Source organism: Chlamydotis macqueenii, chromosome 17 (genome assembly GCF_036417535.1).
Source record: "Chlamydotis macqueenii isolate bChlMac1 chromosome 17, bChlMac1.mat, whole genome shotgun sequence".
Lineage (NCBI taxonomy): Eukaryota > Metazoa > Chordata > Aves > Otidiformes > Otididae > Chlamydotis > Chlamydotis macqueenii.
The window spans coordinates 69,919-79,282 of record NC_141572.1 but is presented as its reverse complement, the minus strand read 5'-3'; the positions used below and the strand labels follow the sequence as shown (position 1 = coordinate 79,282).

The window sequence follows — 9,364 nt, the reverse complement described above, 5'->3', positions numbered from 1 at the left end:
CTTGCTCTCTCTGCATTTTCCGTAATGTGACACCTGTTCTCCTCCCTAACCCCGGGGAACGCGGAGTACCAGATCCCACGTGGGCTCTGCTCCTGGGCCAACCCACGCACCAGACCCCAGCGCTCAACAGCGCTGCGCCTGCTGCTCTGCTTCTACCTGAGGTGAGGACCAGACGCCAGCCACGCAGAGCTGCAGCGCTCTGATCTGCGAGGTGCTGCTGAGCATCACCCACAAGGGCGAAGGAAGGTGGGACTGCAGATGGCTGGTGAGAAACGAACTGCGGGAGAGTGGGTCGTTAGTTCGCCTGATTAATGCTGCACTTCTGAGTATCACCTCTTGTTTATAGCTCATTTGGTCCCTTGACTCGTGTTTGCTAGGCTGAAAGATAACTTAGTTTTCTATTTAAGCACTCTGAAGAGTGATATATTCTTTATACCTGCCTATGTGAACAGGAAATTTTATCTTCATATTAGCACGGAAATGAGTAACTGAACACATGTAAGAGATCCTCAGAAATAGTTAGGATGAGCGCAACACAGCTGAAGAGTTAAGGGATATAGACAAAATAAGCGTAGGTTAGGCCTCTAGATCACAAATAATCAGCAACAACTGAGTATGTTTTATTTCATTAAAGTATTTTATATCTAAATAAGTGATATACAATAACCAATGTTTAAAATGCTTGAGGTAAATGCATAATACCATTAGTATAAATAAGGGATTAAAAAACAAATTCTAAGTGCACTCTTAGAATATGTTTGGGTCTGGTTACTGCCCCGGCACACAGCTATCAGACTGTGCCCAAGGGGTAACTTTCATGATCATTCCCACAGCTGGAAAATGAGAGAAACATACTCGATATCATGGCTTAAAGTGCAGAAAACAGTCAGAAAAGCAGCTGTAGTAACAGCTCTCACACTCACAGTCTCTCACTCTCTCTAACAGCGCAATTAGCTCAGAACCTACCAGCTTGAGAAAGTTAAAAATAAGGTTGTCCCACTAGCTTCTAATTCTGTATTTCTTAAACAAAACAAGAAAACCCACACTCCTCGGTCACTTGGTAAAAGATCCACAAAATAAAGAGAAGTTCAGTTGCTTATCCAAGACAGCAAGTAATTTTACAAAATAAACTTGGAAAAGTATTTTCTGGACTTCCATTCAAAATAACATTGTAACTTTTAAATACACAGTTCACGGTCAGAAGCGTAATTTTTAAGCCTGACAGCATCCTTCCAACCATTTGCTCTAGTGTGAATATTGAGTCAGGTTTTCTTCCTTTACTGACGGTTTTTAAGAGTCTTTTTTTTAGGAGGATGGGACCAGTATTCCAGTAAAGGATGGGAAAAATACACTTTGTGCCTAGTACTACGATTTTGTGGTTTGGAATGCTGCTTCATTAATGCGTTTGCTAACAGAATCCTTCCAGTGCTCCATGAAGGAATGCCTGTGAGACTGTAGTCACAATCTCACTATCAGCAGACTTACATCAGAGTATCTTATATCTTACATCATGTAATATACTTGAAGCATAATGTAACAGCAGAGCTGTAGACCCGGCCTCCCAGTGAGCCAAAATCTGTATAAATCACTAAGGTCAGACAATAGATCCCACACCAGAAGTGCCATCTCTGAAAGCTCTTGCTGCTCCTGGGCAGCCGGGTGCACATGGTGGCGAACATCGGAGTCCTATTCGTCTAGGAAAGCCCGCAGGTCCGATTTTTGAGGAACTATGATGCGGTGGCCATAGTCGTTGAGGAGCAGCAAGAGCTTTCAGAGCTGGCACTTCTGGTGTTGGAACAATCGTCTAATGTCTAGGATTCTTAACATTTATTGTCAGAGGGCTGCCAGGTTGAAATTGTGGAAAACGTTGGAGTCTTGGTGGTCTAGGAAAGCTTAAAAATCCCCAATGTCAGGCGATTGCTCCGGGCTTCCCTAGGCCAAGAGGACTCTGACATTTGCCACTAAGTCAACCTGGCAGCCCTCTGAGAATAAATCTTAAAAATCCCGAAAGTCAGACAATTACTCCAACACCGGAAGTGCCTGCTCTAAAAGTTCTTGCTGCTCCTCACCGACTCTTCCCACCACATCTACAGGCTCAGAAACATTGAGTCTGTGGGCTTTCCTCCACCACCAGGACTCTGACACTTACCATCACCTAGAGCTGCTGCACAGTGAGAAATAAATCTTAAAAATCACGAACGTCAGACGATTGCTCCAACACCAAAAGTGCCACCTCTGAAAGTTTACTGGTGTACATGGTGGCAAAAGTCAGAGTCCTGATTTTCTAGGAAAGAATGGAGCCCCAATGTTGCTGGGCTTGTAGATGCGGTGGCAAGAGCCACTGAGGGGTTTTCAGAGCAAGAGTTTTCAGAGCTGGCACTTCTGGTGTGGGATCTATCGTCCAACGTTCATGATATATAAGAGTGTTTTCACCGGGCGGCCATAAGTGCACGGTGGTAAACGTCAGAGTGCTGGTGTTCTAGGAAATCTCGCAGTCCCAATATTTGTGAGCCTGTAGATGCGGTGGCAAGAGCCGGGCAGGAGAAGCAAGAGCTTTCAGAAATGTCACTTCTGGTGTGGGAGCAGTCTTCTGATGTTTGTGATTTTTAAGATTTTTTTCAAAAGGGACTGCTGAGTTGAGGTGATGGTAGACATCGGAGTTCTGGTGTCCCAGGAAATGCCGGATCCCCAACATTTGTGAGCCTGTAGATGTGGTGCCTAGAGCTGGTGAGAAGCAGCAAGACATTCCAGAGCTGACACTTCTGGTGTGGGAGCAGCTGTCCGACGTTCATCATTTTTAAGCTGTGTTTTAACACTATGTGGACAGCTCGAGCTGGTGTTAAACGTCGGAGTCCTGGTGGTCTAGGAAAGCCCGGAGCCCCAGAGTTTGGAGCCTGTATGTGTGGTAGCAAGAGCCGGTGAGGAGCAGCAAGGGTATTCAGAGCTGGTCACCATGTAACAAAAGGTTCAGGATTTTAAAGATTTTTTTCCCACTGAGCAGTAGGGACTGTTTCTCACTCCTTACAAATGAGTCCTTCGTCAGGAAAAGAAAAAAAAACAGACTTCCTCTTCCATTAATTGTTTCTCTAAGCTATATGGGTACGTGACTATGTTTTATAACTGTATTCTTGTCTGGTTCTGGCCAGGATAGAGTTAATATTTACCTGAGCTGGGTGGGGTACTGAAGCTGGTAGCCCCTATGGCTGGGATAGTTAACTAATTAGCTAACTGCTGGGGCTCAGTATATAAGTGAGGAGGGTGGTGAAGGGAGCCTCCTGCTACTTGGAAGAACCTAGGTGTGGAGATTTGTTGTAAGCCATTATACTATATTTGTATTGCATCACTGTTTTGTTTTCTTCTGTCATTACTGTTAAATTTACTTTTTGTTCAATCTCAACCCACATGTTTGGTTTTTTTCCTGGTTTTCTTTTGTTTACCAAATCTCCCCCTGTTCTCTTGGAGGGTGGGGGGGGGAGTGAGAGAGAGACTGCGTAGTCTGGTCCCGATTGGGGCTGAACTACAACAATTCTTTAAGTGCATAGTTGTGATTAACTTCTTGTCCCCATTTCTACGTGGTCCCCTATATCAATCCTCCCTTTTTATCACACTAAGTAAATTCTTTTACTTAAACAGTTTCCCTGAATGATATGAAGCATCATACATGGTTTTGTTTAGTGAGGGGGGGGGGCTAAGGTGGTAGCTTCTGTAGGAAACTGCTAGAAGTTGCTCCCCTTTGTTCAGTGGACTTGGACAGGGCTAGGGCGGACCCACTGCTGGCCAAGGCCGAGCCGATTGGTAGCAGAATGTTCCGTGATAACGCCTCTGCGATAACATATTTAAGAAGGGGAAAACAGAAAAAAAAAAAGAGAGAAGATGTGAAGAAGCTGAGTGGGGGCAGAGGAACAGAGGGGGAGGCGCAGGCCCCATGAGCCTTGCAGGCCTCACCCTCTGGCCTCTCGCCAAGCGGCTGACTGGGCCCGAATTGGTCCGGCCCGGCTGCAGGAAGTGGAGAGGAGAGGAGAAGTGCATAAGATGTAAAAAAGATCCTGAGAGACATCTGCCAGCCTGTTGTGAGGAACAGCTGCAGATGCCAAGGTCAGTTCAGAAGGAGGGGGAGGAGTAATGTGGCTCCTGGCCAAGATTCCCCTGCAGCCTGTGGTGACGACCATGGTGGAGCAGGTTGTCCCCCTGCAGCCCATGGAGGTCCACGGAGGGGCAGAGATCCACTTGGAGCCCGTGAAGGATCCCGTACTGGGGGAGGTGGATGCCTGAAGGCAGCTGTGGCCCATGGAGGGCGCACTGGGACAGCCGTTCTGGAGGGACTGCACCCCGTGGAAGAGATGACCCATGCCGGAGCAGTTTCAGGAAGGACTGTGGCGTATGGGTGGGACCCCACAACAGAGCAGGGGAGGAATGTGAGGAGTTCCCCCGACCATGAAGCAGCGGTGTAAAACAACGCGTGATGAACTGACCGCAATCCCCATTCCCTCTTCCCCCCCTGTGCCACTCGGGGGGGGGAAGGTAGTAGAGATAATGTTAAGCTTGGGAAGAGGGAGGGGTGGAGGGAGGTGATCTTGTTCCCTGTCTCATTATCTTGCTGTTTGTAGTAATAAATGAATAGTTTTCCCCAAGAAGAGTCTGTTTTGCCCATGATGGTAACTTTAAGGATTTCTCCCTGTCCTTATCTCAAACCTCGAGCCGTTTTTCCTTACGTTATCTCCCCCTGTTCTCTCGGAGGGTGGGAGGAGTGAGAGAGAGACTGTGTAGTCTGGTCACGATCGGGGCTGAACTACGACAGTGTTACTTTCTCAAACATTCTCCAAACCCATAGGTACAGCACAATAGTTAATATTAATAAAATTCCTAAGCTAATCACTAAGATCACAACGGGGCGCACCATAGTATTAAGGATCCCTGTTGCCTCTGTCCCAGCCCCACTCATGCCCTGAGTACATTTCCATTTTGTGCATAACCACAGTGGCCAAGTTTAAGCCCGACCGTTTAAAAGGTGGTCCCATGCTTCCTGTAAACCCAAGGGAGGCGTGAGACCACGGCCATTTGGTGTCCTTTTGATTACAAGTTAGTGGTAAGATGCAGGAAAATATTGTAAGCCCAATCACAATTCCAATTAAACAATTGGTCATTTTAGGGTTTAGTTGGTCTAGTGGATTAGTACAGCTACTTCTGTAGATAATGTACTGCCTTCTGTGACCTACTAAAATGGGTTTTATGTTTCCTATAATAAAATGACAAATAAGATATAAACTGCACTGATGACAGATTTGGGCGAGATTAGTTACTGGCTGGTCCCGGTTTCTTTGTCCGGTATCGTTTGCTGTGGTGTCCCTCCGGTTCACTACTGCACTGTTCCCGCCCTTATCCTTTCGAACGAGTTTAAGTCTCAAGTCTTCGTTGTTGTCTGGAGTTACTTTCCACAAGGTTGCAGAGGCTCTCTTGATCCGAGTATGGTGTATCCAGGAGTTCTGTCCCTTTACCTTAATTGCCGTGTAGGTGGAGAGGAGGACTTGAAAAGGTCCGGCCCACTGTGGTTCCAGAGTTTTTTCTGTAAGAGACTTAACATATACATAGTCCCCTGGTTGTATATCATGAACAGGCCCATCCAGACCCCTACTACGCATTCCCATTGCATGTTTTTCAATTCTTTTTAATTGTTTGTTTAGTGCCACCATATAGGAGGTCATTATTTCTTCACCAATTTGTGAAGACGTTCCCTTTTGTACCCCATAGGGTCATCCATATAGAATTTCGAATGGACTAAGCCCTTCTCTTGCTCTTGGTCTGGTTCATATTCGTATAAGAGCTAATGGTAAAGTTAGATTAGTTTCCTGACCCAACTTGACAATCTGTTGTTTGATTGGGTGATTCATTTTCTCCACCTGGCCACTTGATTGTGGTCGGTAAGAGGTATGTAATTGCCAATCTGTCCCTAGATGGTGGCTAATTTCTTGTACTATTCTGGACACAAAATGGTCCTCTATCCGAGAACATTACCGCTGGGACTCCAAACCTAGGTACTATTTCCTGGAGCAGTATTTTGGTTACTTCCCAGGCTTTAGCAGTTCCGCACGGGAAAGCTTCTGGCCAGCCTGAAAAGGTATCCGTAAGTACTAGTAAGTATCGATACCCCCCTTTTCTAGGGAGTTCTGAGAAATCAATCTGCCAACGTTGTCCCGGACCATTCCCCTTTCTGATTTTTTTCAAGTTTTGGCCCTTTTACAACTTAAGGATTAGTCTGGAGACAAAGATCACATTGTTGAGTTACTTGTCTAACGGTAGTGTCTAAGTTTCGCACTATTATGTTCCTGATGAGATCTTTATATAGGGCTTCTGCCCCCCCCTCCCCCCAGTGTCTTTTTCTATGTTCTTCTCGGACTACTGACCGTATCATGTAGGAAGGAATTACTACCCTCCCGTGTGAGGGGTAGTAATTGGCCCACCCTTCCTCATTATATGACCCCTTTAGATCATTAATAAGTTTGCCGACTTCCTTTGTGTATTCTGGTTTACCTTCTAGAAATACCTGTCCATCAGGTATTAGCGCACCCTCTACCTTGATTGTTTCTCTAGCTGCTTGTTTTGCTTCCCTATCTGCCAGCTCATTTCCTCTTTCCAATTCTGTGCTCACTTTCTGGTGTGCTTTAATATGCATAATTGCCACCTTTTTGGGAAGCTGGACTGCATTCAGGATTTTCAAAATCCCTTCTGCGTGTTTGATGGTTTTTCCATGAGAATTTAACAGTCCTCTTGCCTTCCATATTGCTCCATGGGCATGTACCACCCCAAAGGCATATTTAGGGTCAGTCCAAATGTTTACAGTCCTTCCCTGGGCTCTCTCCAGGGCTCAGGTAAGGGCTATGATCTCGGCCTTTTGGGCTGAGACGTCGGCTGATAGTGGCCTGGACTCTATCACCTTTTCAAAAGTGGTAACAGCATATCCGGAATGTCGCCTTCCATTTAACATATAGCTGCTTCCATCGGTGAACCAATGTTCGGCTCCATCGACAGGGACATCTTTAAGATCCGTTCGACTAGAATACATGGTTTCAATTGTTTCCAAGCAGTCGGCTCCCCGATGTTCCCATCAAGGAATGAGGCCGGATTGATGATGTTTGTGGTCACGATTTCAACATCATCCTGTTCAACCATTATAGCTTGATATTTCAGGAACCTTTGTGGGGAAAGCCAATGCCCTCCTTTTGCTTCAAGGACCGCAGATACAGTCTGGGAAACTAGGACAGTCATTTTCTGGCCTAGAGTGAACTTTCAGGCTTCTTGAATGTTTAGAATGACAGCTGCTACTGCTCTCAGACAGCTGGGCCACTGTCGTAGTTCAGCCCCGATCGGGACCAGACTACACAGTCTCACTCCCCCCACCCTCCGAGAGAATAGGAGGAGATGATATAAGAAAAACGGCTCGAGGTTTGAGATAAGGATGGGGAGAAATTTTTAAAGTTACCGTTACAGGCAAAACAGACTCGACTTGGGGAAAAACACTCATTTATTTCTAAAACTAGCAGGAGAATGAGACAGGGAACAAGATAACCTTCCCCCACCCCTCCCTCTTCCCGGGCTTAACATTATCTCTACTACCTTCCCCTCCCGAGCGGCATGGAGGGGGAGGTCGGGGCCGGGGGGGGGGGAATGGGGGTCGCAGTCAGTTCATCGCGTGTTGTTTTACGCCTCTGTGTCATCGTCGGGGGAAGAACTCCTTGCATTCCTCCTCTGCTCCAGCGTGGGGTCCCTCCCACGGGCCACAGTCCTCCGTGAAACTGCTCCGGCGTGGGTCATCTCTTCCACGGGGTGCAGTCCCTCTAGAACAGCTGTCCCAGCAGGCCCTCCATGGGCCACAGTCTCCTTCAGGCCTCTACCTGTTCCGGCGTGGGGTCCTCCACAGGCTGCAGGTGGATCTCTGCCCCTCCGTGGACCTCCATGGGCTGCAGGGGGACAACCTGCTCCACCATGGTCGTCACCACGAGTTGCAGAGGAATCTTGGCCAGGAGCCGCATTACTCCTCCCCCTCCTCCTTCATTGACCTTGGCGTCTGCAGCCGTTCCTCACAACAGGCTGGCAGACGCCTCTCAGGATCCTTTTTACATCTTATTCACTTCAACTGCTCAACTCCTCTCCACTTCTTGCAGCCAGGCCGGGCCGAGTTGGGCCCAGTCGGCTGCCCGGTGGGAGGCCAGAGGGTGAGGCCTGCAAGGCCCACAAGGCTCGCGCTTCCCCCTCTCTGCCCCCCGCTCAGCTGCTTCACATCTCTCCCTTTTTTTTTCCTGTTTCCCCCTTCTTAAATATGTTATCGCAGAGGCATTATCACAGAACATTCTGCTACCAATTGGCTCGGCCTTGGCCAACAGTGGGTCTGCCCTAGGCCCAGCCAAGTCCACTGAACAAAGGGGAGCAACTTCTAGCAGTTTCCTACAGAAGCTACCACCTTAGCCCCCCCCCCCACTAACAAAACCAGAACAGCCACCCTTTCGCAGCGGCATCCAGCTGTTTGGAGAAGTATGCTACCGCCCGTCTGTATGGTCCCAAATCTTGTGCCAATATTCCTAGTGCCATTCCTTGTTTTTCGTGGGAAAATAGAAAAAATGGCTTACTCACATCAGGAAGTCCCAATGCTGATGCCGACATCAGGGCTTTCTTCAGCTGATGGAAGGCTCGATCTGACTCAGCATCCCACTGGAGACACTTTTGGTTAGCTGCTATCAGGGAATAGAGTGGCTTAACAGGCAGACCATAATCACATATCCAAAGTTGGCACCACCCCGTCATTCCTAAGAATGTCCGTAGTTCCTTTATAGTTTGTGGTCGGGGGGTTTGGCATATGGCCTCTTTCCGGGCTTGTCCTAGGATCCGTTGTCCGGCACTGATCTCGTACCCCAGGTACGTGACCTGGGGTTGTAACAACACCTGTGCCTTTTTCTTAGAAACCCGATATCCCTGTAGTCCCAGGAAATTTAACAGACTCACGGTCCAAATGACACAGGATTCTTTGGTTCTGGTTGCAATAAGAAGGTCGTCTACATATTGTAACACCTTCCCTTCTTCTGATGGTGGTTCCCATGATTCCAAGTCCTTTGCTAGCTGATTCCCCAAAATTGTGGGGCTATTTTTAAACCCCTGCGGCAACACCGTCCATGTGAGCTGGGTCTTTCGACCACTTTTGGGATTTTCCCATTCGAAAGCAAAAATTTTCTGGCTGGCTTCATGGAGAGGGAGGCAAAAGAAAGCATCTTTTAAATCTAGGACCGTAAACCAAGCTAAATCAGGTTTTAGCATGGTTAATAGGGTATAGGGGTTAACTACCACAGGTCCTCTGTTATTTTGTTGATGGCGCTTA

At 47.5% G+C, this 9,364-nt stretch overlaps 1 long non-coding RNA gene across 1 annotated transcript; it reads right to left on the bottom strand.

Annotated features, from left to right (window-relative positions):
- Positions 1-589: 589 nt before the first annotated feature.
- LOC147598532 (uncharacterized) lies at positions 590-1,546 on the bottom strand. The gene is made up of 2 exons (XR_015260411.1): positions 934-1,546; positions 590-898 (listed from the first exon to the last, which is right to left on the bottom strand). It is a non-coding gene; the product is annotated as an uncharacterized LOC147598532 (long non-coding RNA).
- Positions 1,547-9,364: the final 7,818 nt, after the last annotated feature.